At 36.3% G+C, this 18,414-nt stretch overlaps 1 protein-coding gene across 4 annotated transcripts in view; it reads right to left on the bottom strand.

Annotated features, from left to right (window-relative positions):
* Positions 1–18,414, bottom strand: part of atxn7l1.L (ataxin 7-like 1 L homeolog) — a 92,320-nt gene that overhangs the window by 32,559 nt on the left and 41,347 nt on the right. Inside the window, exon 1 of one of the 4 annotated variants that reach the window (XM_041586525.1) lies at positions 637–1,588. The exons of the other annotated variants lie outside the window; for them this stretch is intronic. The gene's annotated coding sequence lies outside the window, so the exon portion shown is untranslated. Of the gene's footprint in view, positions 1–636; positions 1,589–18,414 lie in introns of those variants that run through there. 4 annotated transcript variants of the gene reach the window in all.

The following is an 18,414-nucleotide window of genomic DNA, read 5'->3' as shown; positions in this document are numbered from 1 at the left end:
CAGCAGTAATAAAACTTCCATCAACTATGCTTATAGTTGCAATAGCATACATCTCTCACTTAAAATACTTGCATACTTGAGACTGATGCTTGCTGTATGGCAATATTTTATCATTTTCAAACACAGACTTAATCTGAATTTGTTACAAGCCCTCTTGAGCCAGAAAGGTTTTTGATGATGATGTTATTTCCCAGGATTGCTTCGGCAGTAGTGTGAGAATTATGTTATCCAGTAAACAAAGGAGCCCTTGGGTGCTTAAAGGGTCAACCAATAAAAAGAGAAGCTCTGCAGGCATCAAACACCACAGTTTAGTTTTAACACACAGCCTTATTTTACTATCAACCTAGCCAAATATAAATGACCTTCGCTGGTTAAGTAGAAGCAGCAAATCAGGGCACAGATAAACAGAATGTAACGCATGCCAGCCAAAGGCTGCAAAATATTGTGTGCAGGAAGGAGGAAATGTGCAGATGACAAGAGCAGGGCTCTCTGCTCACGTACGATTACATGGCTCAGTTGCACTGCAAGCAAACTGCATTGGTAACTAAAATAAAGGGAATTCGTCCACTGGGAGAGAAAACAGAAAACAAACATGAAGATTCTGCAGGGTGAACAACAATAACAAAAGCCACTTACAGAAGGAGAAGAGGCTGCCAAGTTAATCTGCCTGTACGGCGGCTGTAAACATGTACTTTTGGGAGGCAGAGTGCTGAGCACTGACACAGCTGCCGTCACACAAGCTCAGTGTGTGCGTGAGGAAGGATTGTGACTGCTGTGCGGCCCACACTGACCTGCTCCAGGGGAAGACGTAGCAATGCTGATCGTGTGCAGCAACTGTGACAGGCACTTGTTCAACAGCAACTTTCCAGTCCTACCAGTCGGGTACCAGAAGTTCAGTGAACTGGACAGACGCCAAGAACAATACAAGCAAAGAGAAAAAAAAATGCTTTCTCCACCCACAAGGCTGTTGTGTTAATATGGCTAAATGACTGTGCTGTGTTCTAGTGGCCAACAAAAGGATATCACTGACATACTGACATAAGGAAACTCATTCACACCTATAAAGCAGCACTAACTGCCATGTGGATGAACCAAATCTCATGGAATCTGTTGTCTAAATTCAATGAATATAGCAACTCAAAATGCAAGGAAGAGACACATTTTGAAAAAAAGCCCACTTTGTGCAGTTATGAAGCTGTGTAATGATTTTACGTGGGAGTGCAGCCACATGTAATATTTGGGATAGAGAGGGGTGTTAACATATAAAATGATATGTACAAACTGCCATTTGGAGATGCCGCTAAAAAGCATTTTAAATCACTATCACAGTAGAAAACAACTACTCCCAGGTCCACTTTGTCACTGCAAGTTATATCATATCAGCAGCTATACACCTGTTACAGTGTATTGAAATCACATCTCACCCAGACATGGTGCAAAAATAACAATATAAACATAGATAAAACCTTTCTAGAGCTAAGCATTCTAATGCTTTCATAAAATGTATAAAATCTATAACCCATAATACAACCATCCCAAACTGACACGCATATTTATAACCTCAAGTACATCTATCACAAATGAACTGTTGTAACCCCTATTACAACTATCTCAAAGTGACAAGTTTTTAAATATATATATATATATATATATATATATATATATATATATATATATATATATATATATATATATATATATATAAATTTGCGATTTACGTGTTGACATATCCGTGTGGTCTCATCTATGTCGGTGAGACCACCCAGATGGTCAAATCACGCATATCGCAACATCGGTCAAGTATTAATTTGGGCAATACCACATTACCTGTTTCAAAGCATTTTGTTGATTTGGGACACACAGCGGATCAGCTTAAATTTATGGTTTTGGAAGTAGTACCGCCCATGAAAAGAGGGGGGGATAGAGAATTGAAACTTAAAAGAAGAGAGGTATGGTGGATTAATATGCTCAAATCTTTATATCCTCGGGGTTTAAATCGTGATTATGACCTGTTTTTGTTTCTATAGATACATGTATATGATAATGCTCTGTACTTGTGTATATGCAAATTTTGAGGTCATTTCCTGTTTGTTGCCTATATAATGTGATATCTGTGATAAGCTGAGAGAACTTTTTTGGCTTGACAAAGGGCACATATGTTGTCCGAAACGTTGCCTTGAGTGATGTTCTGATCTTTTAATACACTTTTTTGCAATTGACGAGTGCTGCTTCTTCTTTACATATTCTATTTGATGTGGGGATGTGACAGCGTCTCCTATTGGAGCGAGCACCGACTAACACAGCAAGTATACTTCTAAGAGTGCTGGGGCACCCATTGTATAATTTTCTATATATATATATATATATATATATATATATATATATATATATATATATATATATATATATATATATATATATATATATATATATATATATACATACACACACACACACAAAATGAAAATATATGTATTTATTATTAAGATTTGTCTATCACGTGAACTACACCTTTAAAACTGTAATAACACATAAAACATGGCCCTAAATCGCAGAAATGTGTTCAAACTTTCCATAACCTGTCAAATTATGTAAAATGTACATGGTATTTAGGGGATGTGGCCACAAAATCAGTGTAGTCAGAACTTTTACAATCTGTACTATATATATAATACACAAAAGCCATGAATATCTTGTAAATTATATCCTTATAAACGGTGAGTTCTGATGTCATCAGTTATAAACGGTGAGTTCTGATGTCATTTCTGTCACGACTCACTGAAATTTGTGTATTATAATAAATAAAGTACCCCCAGTTGCAAAATATGAGGATATTAGAAGTTACCTTGGAGTTTCATGACCTGTATAAAAACACTCGGCCTTCGGCCTCGTGTTTTTATATGGTCATGAAACTCCTCGGTAACTCATAATATCCTTATATTTTACAAGAGGGGGTACTTTATTCACTATATATATATATATATATATATATATATATATATATATGTGTATGTATGTATGTATGTATGTATGTATGTATGTATGTATGTATGTATGTATGTGTATATATATATATATATATATATATATATATATATATATCTGTATATATATATATGTCAAGTGAAGCAGGCACTCACATCTATATAAACAATGTAGTTGCCTGGGGGAGGACCATATCGGACAAAATGTAAAAAAGTTCAAAAGGAGCCGCACTCCCAGATCTTAAGCATCTAACAATATTTATTGATAGGATTGATTGAACAGACGTATCGAACACCAACTTTGCTCTTTTTCAAGGATAACAAACCAGACTGTGACGAACACACACTGCTAAATACCCTCCCCCAGAAGTGAATGGCCAGTAAAGCTGGCCATAGACGTTAGGATTTTTAAAAGATCTTTTCGTTATCGTTGGACCAAGCTTTTCTTGAAACGATCGTTTAAATATACGATTTGTCCATCAACCAAAAAGACCATTTCAAGCAATGTTGTCTCGTTGAAGCTAGGAAAACTGAGGGTAGCCGCCTGGCCGCGGCCCTGCAAACAATTAAATAATAGATAGATTTCACTGTGACAGATGAAATTTTTCTAACCTGGCCGATAAATTTTCTCACCGATGTCGGACGAAAAATCGATGGATGCACGATCGTTCGATTCCCACTCACCTCACAATAGTTTGACAGATTTGTCAGATTACACAAGAATTGGTCGTTCGGGAAATCTTAATGGCCATTTTAATCTAGGGGATTTGCTTACAGTAAAGGATGTTAAACATTTAAAACCTTCCCCTACTTGGCTGGGTACATTGAACAAACATGGTTGCTTTAGAATAGATGCACTGGTTGTCTCACTTTCAGCGGGATGGCTCAGGGGCCTGTATTTAATCACCCACACACAGGGCAGTTACAAAATCAGACATAGACTATCATGCTTAATCATGATAGTCTATATTCTATTGAATTATTTATTGAATTACTTAGCTTGGTGCCCCTGTGGTTTGGCATATGTGGGCAAAGCCTCCACGAACTAACGATAAAGGATGAATAACCACAGGTGTGCCATTAGAACTGCTCTGGCTACTGGGACAGCAGATCAACCCATTGCAAAACACTTTGTAAATGCCAAACAGTCTTTGCCATTTATGTATTTATTTTTTTCACCTATATAAGCACCAACACTGATGTGTAGTATTCACCTTCCTGATGAACGCAGGAGTATAGGTGCAGAAACATTGAAAATAAACCACTTCTGATTTTTCACTGATCAAGTCCTTGGAGTGCGGTTTTTGATTTGCTTGTGCATTAACCCTTGTTTGCCAGCACCCAGGCAGATGCTGTTTAGTTTTGAGTGCACTGGATTGAGACATCACTTTTTTATTGCATATAAGACCTGTGAGTGCAGTTTGTTTTTTGGATAAAAAAAAACAATACTTTTGCCCCCCACAGGGTTTAATAAATCCTGCTTTCTGATGTGCTTTTTGAACCCAAGATGAGGGCTACATGGCTCAAGTTGCCTATTTAGTTAGATTCTTATTAAGTTTGGAACACTGTATTTTATGTTTGATACATTGTAACATTTGATTAATCTATGTCTCTATTTTGTATACTTGTTTTTATCTAATGTATTCTCCTGGTGGCATGCATTCACTACAACCAGGGTGATTTTATATTCTCTTTTCCTGGTGCAGTTTTGTCATTTTGACCACATGACTGGGTGAAATCCATCTGATTGGGTTAGTATAGTACATTTTACATATATATACCTGTGTTTCTATTATAAAATTGGTCTTGATAAAAGTCTTAGATGGAGAACAAAACGTTGGCCTGTTTTTAACTTGAACCAATAAATGTTGTGATTTTTTAATCCCTTTTAAAGTTTTCAGTGTGCACTGGGGCCTTGAACTGCACCTGCTTTTGTCTGTTGGCTAGTTTTTCTTGTCACTTATGTTACCACCTGCCTTCTATCTGTACCTTTCAGTCTGGAACTGAAGAAGGTTCCTATGTAGCAAATGTTGACTAATATTTTTTTTTTTCTATTTATTTATTCATCCCTAGAGTACCCCACTGGATATACTGATGTTTCATATTTATGAAGACAATGCTAGTGCATATATTTTGTGTTAGTAGAAAACAGGGTCATATCATCTGTAGAGTACAGTGCATATTGTCCTATGGTGACCATGCTGTATTAACAAAAAGTAGAATGCATACTTAGCAAGAAAAAAATGGTTTGTCTTTGAAGTATACAATAATCACCTTTATTTACTAACCCCAATAACAGATCAGTAACACTTTTTTGTAAACTAGAAATAAAACAAAAGCAAATGTTAGAGCAATATTATTGCTTTGGGTGGAACGGAATGTGCTATGAAACATGAGTTATGTGTGCCTGTTAGCAGCTTCATTTTGGGGGAGTTGAACTGGCACATAAACAACTAAGTCCAACTTATTAACTCATTCTACAACTAAACATTAACAACATCTGCAGACACTAGTACGAGTACTTTTCCCATAACAACTTTGTGTAATAAGCACATTACAAATAACTAAAATGTCCCCTAACTTTATGCTCCTTTTACAGGAGTAGGATCTATTACTTGACTACATGTTATCCAGAAAGCTCCATAAACTGTTTATTTTAAGCAAATATATATTTTTAACAACTTCCTTTTTTCCCCACTTATAATAAAACATTACCTTGTACTTGATGGTAACTAAACTGCATAAATTAATATTAGTGACAAAACAATTGGGGTTTTCTTGTTTTTCTCTAGCCATAATTTATGGAGACAGAAAGACAGTTTATCTGGAAATATCCCAGGCCCCATCATTCCAGATAATAGATCCCATATCTGTAATTATTTAAGACTAATGTGACGTGTGGAGAAATGCCTATATCTTGTGCAGACTGCCATTGACTTGATAACTGTCACTGGCCAGAAAAAGCTTGTGTTCATGTTCAGGCTGGAATCTACCTGTAAGCACAGTTACAGGTGGTCACAAGTCAGTGGCAGTTTGCACAGGTGGTGACAGGAGAAAACACTGCGTAGCCATAAATTTCTGGGTATTGGAGTAAAATAAACAAAACCCTCACAACCGTAATTAAATATTAGTGGAAAAATATATCTCTTTATGGGAAATATATGGAAGCTAAAAACCTGATGCTTCTGTATTTAAGTGCTTAATGTACAAAGTTGGTGTGTTTCTGATCTCTGACCCATCTAATGAAAACTAAATAGAAGGATACTGTAGAAGAAACTCAATCCTCCTGGTATCTACTTCTTGCACTTTCTAGTGGTTTGGGAAGAAACAGATGCAATAATGATAGCAATTTCTGAACGGCTACAAATTGTGTTACGTCACTGAAGTATAGTTGCTCAGGGCTGCTAGAGACCGTTGCTTTACAGAGAACATTTCTGCTTTACAATACTTACAGTTACAGAAATCCCATAAAGCAAGGCCAAACACAATCATAAAAGATGCAAAGTAAGAAAAAAAATCTAGCCTGCACACTAAAGATGTGTGCCTGTGGAACACCAGCCCCCTTCCTAGTTACCTCCTATCATACCACAACAACATCATACAAACTGAAACAGGATGCACCGTTAACGTTCAACCAAGAGAAATGAATGTTCCTTGGCAAGATAATTTATCATCATAAAGAAATCTGAATGAGATGTACAGCATATATTGTAAGCACTGACATTTAGCAGACTTGTGCAATATATGCCCTTTTGACACACAGCTTGATAAGGAAGCTCTGCCAGTAGTATTTATCAAAAGATAATTTTATAAAAATAAATTTTACAGAAATGCCTACCAGTGAATTTATTTTTGGGGATTTTTTAATTGGGAAGGTCACTGATAATAGCAAGCAGTCAGTAGTTTAAATTTCAGACTGAAAATAACTAAGTACAGTGTTGCTCAGTAGTTGGAAGCTGCACATGGGGAGCATCTGGACATTCCAACATGACAATGATCAGAAACATAAGGCCAAGTAAACTAACTAGTGGCTGCAAAAAGTTAAAATTCAGGAGTAGTAATTATAATGATCTGCTTTAACACCATGGGGCCACTTTAGGGAGACCCCAACATGCAGTTCATGCTAGCCAACCAAAGAATTTAGGGGACCTGGAGGCTTATTGCTGAGAAAAATGGGAAGCTTTACTGCATGACAAAATAAAGGGCCGCATTCATAGCTACCACAAAAAACGGCAAGTCATCACTGATGTTAAAGGGGGCAACACACAGTATTAAGATTTAATGGGATGCAAACTTTTGAACAGAACCATTTTTATTATCTACTTTATTTCTGTGGGTTTTTATAAAAATTGTGATATTCTGTAAAGCCTAGTCATTTCATTTGAATTACAAAAAAAAATAAAACCTGTTTTGTTGGATCACAGTTTTATTAAAAAAAGGTCCATGTTACTAAATTAAAAAATTAAATAAAATCCAATCCAATTATGTTTTCAAGGGTCATAGAGTGACAAAATAAAAGAGTAAAAAAATGAAGACAATAAGAATCTGCAGTGTGTTTTAATACCAATTTAATTTTATATTGAGTTTTCATTTACTGCTTACTTAATGTACATGGCTTGGTCCGCCCAATTTTTTGGACTGGAAATCTTATTGAATTCATTTCAAATTTGATATCAGGACAGAAACCTGTTTTATGTTATTCTGCTTTAAATCCAAGCTTTTGATTTAATGGGGAGTGCCCCAAACAAGTTCCCTTTCAGTTTTTGTAAGATGCCATTTGACAGTTCAAGCAACACAAGCTGTGTAATCTAAAAGTAAAAATGTAAATAAGAAAAAAACTTCACTGCTAGTGAAAAATGTCTCTAAGCTTTATTATTTGGCTACAACCAATTTAGTAAGTAATCTGGTGCTTAACGTTGTAATTTGTGTCACATGACTCACCAAAACCTTTGTATTTTAATACCACCTTGGAGCTCCATGATCTCTATAAAATAACGCTGCCATGTTCCTTTCTAAGGTGATGGAACTCCTTGGTGACTTATAATAGCCTTATATTTTACAATAGGGGGTAAATTATTTCCTGTATATTGCTTGTAGGAATCATAGAGTTTTCAAAACATTTTGCATCCTCACCAAGACTGCAGCTGTAGTTCAGCAAGAGTTGCAGGGCTAACATTTTGTAGAGATATAAACCATTTAATTGTTTTCTATTCTAAGCAATATAGGTAGACTACAATTCTTTCTAACATGTTGAGCCACATTCAAATGTAAAATGTTGGGGAGAAAAACAAGAATGAAAAAATTCCCTGGACATGGCACATAAGTGTTGTGATTGGCCACCTGGTAGATCCTATGTGGACTGGAAGCCTACAGGAGGCTCTGTTTAGCAGTACAACTGGTTTTTATGCAACAAAAACTTGCCTGCTCCTGCTTTGAGGTCATTGGGCACAACATCCAATGGGTTAGTCAGCAACATGTTGCTCAAGAGCCACTGGTTGGGGAGCACTGCTATAATGAATATACAATACAAAACTTCACTTTATGTTTTCCAGTGCACCAATACAAATAGGGTAAGATCAGGGTAATATAGTGTGCATTATATATATATATTTAAATATATAAACCCAAAATGTTAAAGGAGAGAAAACTTAAAATCAAGAAATGTAAAATTAAGGTTTCACTGTAGTATTATACTAATGCTTTAAGGCTGGTAGGTAACATAAGGTGCTGATACATGACAGTACATAAAGTACACATGGCATTCCCATTAACTGCCGTGTACACAATAGAAGTGGCTGTGACATTCCTTTTATTGTGACCATAGACTGTACCTGCCAGTTTGATTTGCTGGGTTGATAGATGGGATACCTATGATGATCATCCTGTTCTTGCCTGATCCCTGAATTGACTGATATCCATAGTATATTGATATTGGTCAGTATCAGCAGGTGTCCCATAAGCACATGGGAAACCTTACTTTGTTTCAAACAATATTATCCATAAGTTTATGACAGCTTTATATTGTAATAATAGTTGATTAGTTGAATAGTTGAAAACTACTGAGAATTAGTAAAGGGGTACTATGGGTACTGGCATATAGTCATAAGACAAAACTGTGCATCTGTGTGCTAGTAATTGGTGCATTTTCAGCCCTGCAACCAATACAACCTATAGATATATCCCCCACTATAGCTTTATATGCTATAGGGATAATCCTGTCTAAGAAAGCTGCAATTTACAAACTTGAAATGGAGCTACTTGACAACATGGATATTACCGTACTGTCAACATTTCTTTTCTTTCCGGAATGTATTTGTCACTTTTCTCTCAGCAACTGGTTTGCAAAATATGATGTGAACGGAATACTGATGAAGAAAATGCCTCTTGGTTGAAAGCAAACCTTTTAAAGGAACTAAATTAGAGTTTACATCAATCAGATGTGTTTACTATCATATGAACCTACAGTACTTACTAATATAATCTTTTAAGCATGCAATATACCTTTATTGTTATGTTTTTTTCCAGAACATTGTCATTCTGACTTGGTATGCACCAAAGCTATAATTTTGTATTCATTAAATATAATACAACCTCCACAAAATATTTGGCAATACCAGACTGAATCTAGTATATGGATATGGCTTCTGATTTTGTCTGGCTGAACAATAAGAATTCAGCTGAGTTCTGGGCTAGGTGAACAGTTGCAACTGGGCAGTAAATCACAGCAACCAATCTGTCATTAGCTAGGTTTATCCAGTTGAAGCAGAATAACAAAAGTTGTATTGGTTATCATGAATTACTGAATTTATTTGCCCACTGAGAAAAATTAACAGCCTTGTGTGACATTAACCTATACTGTTAAATGTATTCAGCAGATTAGTTGTTAAGGGTAATAATGAGCATTTTGTATACAAAGCATCTTGTAGTTCTGTGGGAAAGGGGCAAATACTGAAAATCCTTCTTCAATTAAAGTGAATGGGAATTTTCTGCCAAAAAAACGCATTTTCAAACATAAAACATTGTTACATTTTAAAAAAAAAATTCTGAATTAATTTGAAATAAAATACTTCTAGGCTATGAGAATAAAATTTTGGTGTAGGATTTGTGGCTCATAAAATGAAAGACTTGTTGTGTGAATAATCTTGCAAAGCTCTGTATTAGCAACCATATATCCATAATTTCCACTCAGGCTTTCAACTCAGAAATGAGACTCAAATATGGGTGTTCTGTTCCTAGGTGACTGTGAAAGCTGGCAGTGTTCCACAAATGCACAGTTATTTGCCATGTCAGGTAATTAGACTCTAAAATGTAGAGATGGCAAGCGATATGTAGGCAAGCAGCAGAGAAAAACATGTCTCCAGCCTTGCATCCCAAAACACACCGTCACATACATACTCACTAGTTACATCTATTCTTGAATAAGCAATAACAGAAGCAAGGTCCTAGAAGAAAGAGGAATTAAAACACAATACCTTGCTTAGCCATGTTAAACTGTTCTGGAGTCTTTGAACATCCCCTATACAACCAAGGAATCATGTCATCGGCTGTTTTTTGCAATTTTGCCTGATTAAGGGTTGATCTACTGAATGAATCAGTTTGAGAGAGGGAGCACATATTTTTAAGGCATACAATTCAGTTAGAAAATTAACCAAACTGACAACCACAGTTCAATACAAAATTCCTCAGCACACCACTTACTTGATTTTCAGGGGTGCATACACTTCCTGGCTGCTTCAGAAACTAAATCCAATATCCATTGACTTGGTATGGAAGGAGCACACCTATGGCCAATGCCTTTTCAATCCTTTTACTGCAGCAGAAAAAACAGCACAAGCTTTTGGGGGGATACCCCCCTTCCTCAGGTGCAATCCACACTCATTGAGTGGCATATGTTGCATACCCCTCAAATGGTAAAAATATTTTTGACAAAAAACTTTTAAGACAATCACGCTTTAAAATATGAAAAAAACACCAGCATTTTTTAAATAATTTTTATGACTTTTTGGGATACAGGATATGATGTCACTGACATAAGATTGAGGAGAATGTAGCTTCATCTTCTCAGTTCGCCAGGTCTAAGCTGGTGAAGGAAACTCTGGTGAAAGAGAGAACGTTCTGTAAAATTTGCACTGAATTTGCACAGTACCCATTATTCGCCTGAGCGAAAATTCGCCTGGCGATAGGGTTCAAAACTTCTCTATCGATGTACTCTTTCACTAGCAAATTGTCTTCTACGCCTGTTAGTAAATTGGCAATGTCCCTGCGGATGGGATTTCTGGAGAATTTTCACGAGCGACGGCCACTTTGCCCTTTAGTAAATTTGCCCCACTGTTGGGAGAGAGGTATGTCATTTTGGCGGCTGTTTAGAGTCTTATTAGGAATATTAAAATAAAAAAAACCTTACTTATCCTTTAAATAGCAACAAAACAGTAGGTATTTCTTTTACAGGGCAGTATAAGGGACCATGGACAGTGAGTGCATACTACTAACAAGTTTTAGATTTTTAATACAGTATATTAAATATGGGCTGCTTTATGTAGATTATGTAGCTCTTGGTAGATTAATTATTAAGATAGGTTATTATTATAGAGACCTGCTATGTTTAGGGGCATAGTTCCCCTTTAGGTCTACCTGGTCCCATTTGTCAGTAGCCTGCTTAACGTTTATTCTAATCGCTAGCAGAGATACTTCTCTGCTAGCAAAGGCTGATACACATTGAATTTAATTTCACAGACAGGCAAGTGCCATGTAGATCTGTTTCTATCATGCTAAGGACAGCTGCATGGCAAGGTGCCTGAAAGAGTCTGTATTCATATTGAGATCAGGTGTCTGTGGGGTTTTTAGTGTTTGCCCTAAATAAGTTTCTCTTTTGAGGTCTGGTTGCATGACTGGCGTTGTAGTATTTTGTTCTGTATCAGTGTCTATTTCTTACACTTCAGCTTTCAGAAGAGACCATTGACCAGCACAGTATCTTTTCGGCATTAGGGATGCTAATGTTCATTGTACAGTCTCTGCTTTGTTTTTCCGGCAATACAGATGGATAGGTTTTCATATCCATTGCTTGTTATTCTGCCTGCCTATGTAAGCACTTCTGCAGATATATTTGCCAGGTTATACAGTCATATGAAAAAGTTTGGGAACCCCTCTCAGCCTGCATAATAATTTACTCCACGTTCAACAACAAATAATAACAGTGGTATGACTTTCATTTCCCACAGCAACAACTGAGTACTGGGGTGTTTTCTGAAAAATGATTTTCAGTGAAGTAGAATTCAGTTGTATCAAATTAAATCAAATGTGAAAAAACTGTGCAAAAATGTGGGCACCCTTGTAATTTTACTCATTTGAATGCATGTAACTGCTCAATACTTATTCACTGGCAACACCAAATTGGTGGAATTAGCTTGTTAAGCTATGAACTTCATAGGTGTGTCCAATCATGAGAAAAGGTATTTAAGGTGGCCAAATACAAGTTGTGCTTCCTCTGAAAAGTGATATCATGGGATCCTCAAAGCAATTCTCAAAAGATCTGAAAACAAAGATTGTTCAGTATCATGGTTTAGGGGAAGGCTACAAAAAGCTATCTCAGAGGTTTAAACTGTCAATTTAAACTGAAAGGAATGTAATCAGGAAATGGAAGGCCACTGACACAGTTCTGTAAAACCCAGGTCTGGCAGGCCAAGAAAAATACAGGAGTGGCATATGCTGTCAGATAGTGTATCGTTCTACAATTCAGAGCAATTTGCACAAAGAACATCTGTATGGCAGGGTGATGAGAAAGAAGCCCTTTCTGCACTCACACCACAAACAGTCGCTTTTTGTATGCAAAAGCTCATTTAGACAAGCCACAGTCATTTTGGAACAAAGTGCTTTGGACTGATGAGACAAAAATGTACTTATTTGGTCATAACAAAAAGCGTTTTGCATGGGGGAAGAATAACATCACATTCCAAGAAAAACACCTGCTACCTACTGTCAAATTTGGTGGAGGTTCCATCATGCTGTGGGGCTAGTTCAGTTCTTGTGAAAGTCAAAGGTCGAATGAATTCAACCCAATATCAACAAATTCTTCAGGATAATGTTCAAGCATAAGTCACAAAGTTGAAGTTACGCAGGGGTTGGATATTCCAACAAGACAATAACCCTAAACACACTTCAAAATCTACAAAGGCATTTATACAGAGGGAGAAGTACAATATTCTGGAATGGCTGTCACAGTCCCCTGACTTGAATATCATGGAAAATCTTTGGGATGATTTGAAGATGGCTGTCCATGCTCGGCATCCATCAAATTTAACTGAACTGGAGAGATTTTGTATGGACAAATGGTCAAAAATACCGCCATCCAGAATCCAGACACTCACCAAAGGCTATAGGAGGTGTCTAGAGGCTCTAACATTTGCAAAAGGAGGTGAACTGATTATTGATGTAATATCTCTGTTTGGATGTCCACATGTATGCACCTGTCTAATTTTGTTATGATGTATAATGCATATTTTCTGTTAAACCAATAAACTTTATGTCACTGCTGAAATACTACTATTTCCATAAGGCATGTTATATATTAAAAGAAAGTTGCTACTTTGAAAGCTCAGCCAATGATAAACAAAACTCCAAAGAATTAAGAGGGGTTCCCAAACTTTTTCATTTGACTGTATATTATTGTATGTTGGTACAGGATGATGGTGCTGTTCTGGATAGGAGATTTTCTGTTCATGAGGTGTCCTTTGTCAATTGTGATCAAAGCGTAGTGCCTATCTGAGCCCATAACAATAGCTAAATATGCTTTCTCTATAGTTACGCCCTGTTGTGTTTCTGCTAAATTTGGCTCTTCAAGCGCAGAGAGCACAATTGCGCCTCTCTGCACTAGCACCCTGGACCACCTTCAGCACCATAAAAGTGAATGTGGAGGGGGGCGGCAGCCCTACGCCGCTTCAGGTGGTAGAGGGGCTAGTATCACCTCTGTAGTTAACTCCCTCAACATGGAAATATGTTCTTATATGTGGAGTTTGTTAAGGTGTATCATATTCTTTTCTGTATGGTTCTGAGCACCTGTCCAGGTGGTACAGTTTTTCTCTATGACTTGCCTTTTGAGCATTACATGATTATCTTTTTTTGGATGTGGATGGAGGTGGATGTATACCTTCCTCATGTCGCCACATTGGTATATACTGCCATCCAGGCTCTAGTACTCACCCGCTTTAGGTTTCAGGTACTCCTCTCCTCCTGGGGATAATTTTCTGATAGTTCATGCAGATTTGATTACAGTAGGCATGTGTGTCTACTTTTAGTAGGCATGTCAGGTACATGCCTTATTTATGATAAGTACTTGATACACCATGAGCTTTCTGCAACATTTTAGACAGGTCTTTTACCAACAGAGGATTTATTTGTGGTTTCTCACTCTTACTTTTCTTAAAAGTGCATTGCGATCTGCACTGAACTGTAGTGTATGCTTCCTGGTAAGTAAGTAAGCATCCTGCATTTTGTTTGAGGTCTATTCACCATGTAAAGGTGTATTGATATATTTTGCTTCATGGAGTGTCAAATTAGTATGTCTATTGTGCTCAATTTCCTGGGTGTTGCTTTTGGCAATATATAGTCCTATTTTCCCTCACCACTCACTCTGTATAGTATGCAAGGAGGGTTATACATACTGGTGTGTACAGAGATAGAGGTATATATATCAATGAGTGAAGTTAGATATCAGTCCTCTAGGGTGAAATTTCACCACTCTCCATTCATTTCTATGGGATTTTGAAAGGCGTATTTATCAATGGGTGAACTTTTACTTTCACCCATTGATAAAAACTCTTTTAAAAAATCCCATAGAAATGAATGGAGAGTGGCAGACTTTCACTCTAGAGGACTGTGGTGATCTCTAACTTCACTCTTTGATAAATATTTCCCATGGAATTTGTCAATGGAAAATTGTATTGTATTTACTGTGATCTTCCCTTGTTGACTGATCACCATTTTAGTATATTCCCCTCCCTAGAAGCTTGTTACAATAATGCCATTAAGAGGCTGCTTTTTTTTTTTTTAATTTTATTTAGAAGGGTAAATGTAATAGGAGCAGGGTGGAGGAGTGAGTATTGACATGGCGTTTGCCCAAGAAAGGAAAGGAAGATCATGGCGAGTATGTTACATTCTTCTACATTCACTCCAAATCTCATTATAACCAACCCAGTTTCTCCTGAACAAGTACATATGGCTATAAACATGTTTTCATGTGACAGAATCTCTTCAAAGGAGTATAAAGAGCCAAAGTGATAAATATAATGTATTTACATCCAAATTATTTTACTCTAGGGACATCAATTTCACACAAAGGGTTAGCAGAAGCGAGGAGAAACACTTAGTTTCCTCGTGAGGAACTTCAGACGACTTCGGAAAACAAAGCGCTCCGAGTGCATTCCACCAGCGATTTAGATTCTAGCTGGCGGGAAGGCAGTTCGGGGAGATTAGTCACCGGGCAACTACATTTTCCCGAATCTTTGCGCGTGTCTCTGCGCTTAGGATGCATTAGAATCAGTTTAACTACATACTTAGAATATTTATCCAGTAAAGAATACATTATTTTAACATTGATATGACATTTCTAGTAAATAGGTTCTGAAAACAAGATTTATCTTTCTCTCAAAAGAGTTGAGGCTTTGCCGAATCTCAGCTTGAGGGACAAACAGAATGTGATGGATGCTGCCAGGAATGCCCCTTAGTAACTGGGAGTTGCAAGAAATACCAGGAATACTTTAGTAAAAAGAGATAATGTTTATTTATTATTCCGTTTTGGTCTTCCTTGAGACCTTTTTGGAAGACCAAAACATTGGAATAATAATAATAATAATCTCTTTTTAACATATTTTAGTCCTGTGAGAACCCAGAATACTCAGTGCCTGCACTTAGATACATTTGTAACTATTTAAGATTAGCAAAGATAGAATTGTAACAATTTAAGATAAGCAGGTCTTTTGGGAGAACTGAGACTTTCAGCTTAAAGGGCAATTTACCTTTATTAGCAAAACTGTAATAACACATATAATATGACTCTAAAAGCCCCAGAATTGTGTTCAGACTTTTCATAACCTGACAAATTTTGTAAAATGGAGATGGTATTTAAAGGATGTGGCCACAAAATGGGTGTGGTAAAAAAAATGTGTCCCACTTCACACAGCAGAATATTTTGTCCCCCGATAAAATGTTGGGAGGTATGTTGGGGTACAGTAATTTGCCAAACTTTGACTACTTTTGCACCCTGGTTTTGAAACAGACCATACAGGGTCCAGGACTCTAATAAAGGTGTCATTTCTAATGGTAACTACCATTTTTTGACGAAAATGTAATTAAGTGCATTATATTTCATAGTAAGGTACCAGTTGCCCCAAGGCAAATATCTTATTAATGGGCCGCACAGAACAAAACATTTGAAAATAACAAGGAAGGCAATAAGTAAAATGGTCTCTGCTTATTGAATAATGTATCCATGTACCCGGCCCAACAGCCATAAACAAACTGTAATAAAACTTTTAAAGATAAAAGGTCTCCACATAATCAGGTTTTTATTAGAAAGATCACTTAGGGACATATGTTCCAAATGAAAATTAAAGTGGAAAAATAGAAAATAAATTATGGTGTTGCCTCTTGCAGTTAATTAAGGTCTACCATATTTGGGGGATGCTTTAGTCAAAAGTTATACCAAACTGTCTGATGATGGGTCCATTTATTTTGGTAGGCTCTGGGCAAATGTTGATTTTGCTCTTTATCAAAATGGCCTTGTTCATAGCTGCCTACATGTTGAACGTGAAAACACTATACAAACCCTTTAAATATTGAAGTGTATGCTACCAAGAGTCAGACAATGCTACCAAGAGTCAGGTTTCAGTGACACCAATTTTTTTTTTTTACAAGAAAGATTTATTAGCAACGTAATTCAATAACTTGTGGGGAAAAAGCTCAGAAAAGAGCATCAGCTTAATTTTTATAATGGTTTCTTTGCAGTCCAATACATGTTGAATTAAAGTGCTCGACACCCTTTGGTATGGGGTCCTTTATTTAGTCCTAGTAAACACAGATTTTGCAACTTTACCAAGTAATAAAAAAAATCTCTGATTCATACAGTTTTTCTACAACAAAACTGTGTTTCTGCTCATGTGGTGCCACCTGCTGGTCACAACTGAAATACATTTCGGAAAATACCCTTACAAACAAATGGTATGTCTAAAGCACTTTCAGTTCATAAAGGTCAGAAAAATTGCATCAAAATATGGAGTAAATTGGACCACTTCAGACTATTGTAAAAGAAAAACAAAAAAAAAAAAGGGGTACACACAATCCACAAACATAAACAGCCCTGCCTGAAGTACGCCTGTAGAAGACGGCTCCAGCAGTCGAGCCGAAATGTTGAATAAAAGGTTTTCTATTTTTGTATAAAGACCTGTTGGTGTGGTTTTTCTCTCTTGCCTATGACTATTGACACATGTAACCAGCACACAGGCATTGCTTTTTTCGGTTATCCGTGTGCACTGTACTCAAATTTGCTATATATAGCACACCAAATCTTCAATCAAAAAGAGGTTTATTTCAACATCACTCTAGTGTTCAACGTTTCGGCCCACATTAGGGCCTTTATCAAGCTAAATAATGATAAAGGCCCTAATGTGGGCCGAAACGTTGGACACTAGAGTGATGTTGAAATAAACCTCTTTTTGATTGAAGATTTGGTGTGCTGGTCCACTTTGAACTTTGTATACTTTGATTGACCAAGCACCCACTCTCGCCAACTAGGAAGGAGTGCAGGTACTTTGTGAATGTTTATATATATATATATATATATATATATATATATATATATATATATATATATATATATATATATATATATATATATATATATATATATATATATATATATATATATATATATATATATATATATATATATATATATATATATATATATATATAAACATAACAGTATCAGGCTCCATATACTTGGTTACTGATAAGAGGGTTTTAAATATGAGATCTGCCAAATGGTCTTAATTCTAATTTAAACACAAGTCTTGTCTGTTAGTATTAGGTCAATATCTGTACCATGGCCAACACAGGACTTACCACCAAAAGATGATGGGAAAAAATACACTTAAATAGCAATTGTACTTTATAAAGGATGATATTTTCAGAATACGCAAGGGAAACTTCTAAACTTATGCAAAGTAAGCAAAACTGTTCATATAAAATGGATATATAAAGGACATCATTAACCTTCTTAGAACTATCTTCTTAAAATATATATGGGTAGAAATGCTATATTTTATATATTGAAATATTGCACTATCCTAGGGGTTCATCAGCACTATAATATTAATGATCCAGGCATCTTTGGAGTGACAGATCTTCAGTGCTAAAGGGCTGAGGGGCCTTGGGTTGG

The sequence above is a fragment of the Xenopus laevis genome, chromosome 3L (genome assembly GCF_017654675.1).
Source record: "Xenopus laevis strain J_2021 chromosome 3L, Xenopus_laevis_v10.1, whole genome shotgun sequence".
Taxonomy (NCBI): Eukaryota; Metazoa; Chordata; class Amphibia; order Anura; family Pipidae; genus Xenopus; species Xenopus laevis.
Note: the sequence above shows the minus strand (reverse complement) of the source record. Positions and strands in the feature narration are given on the sequence as shown.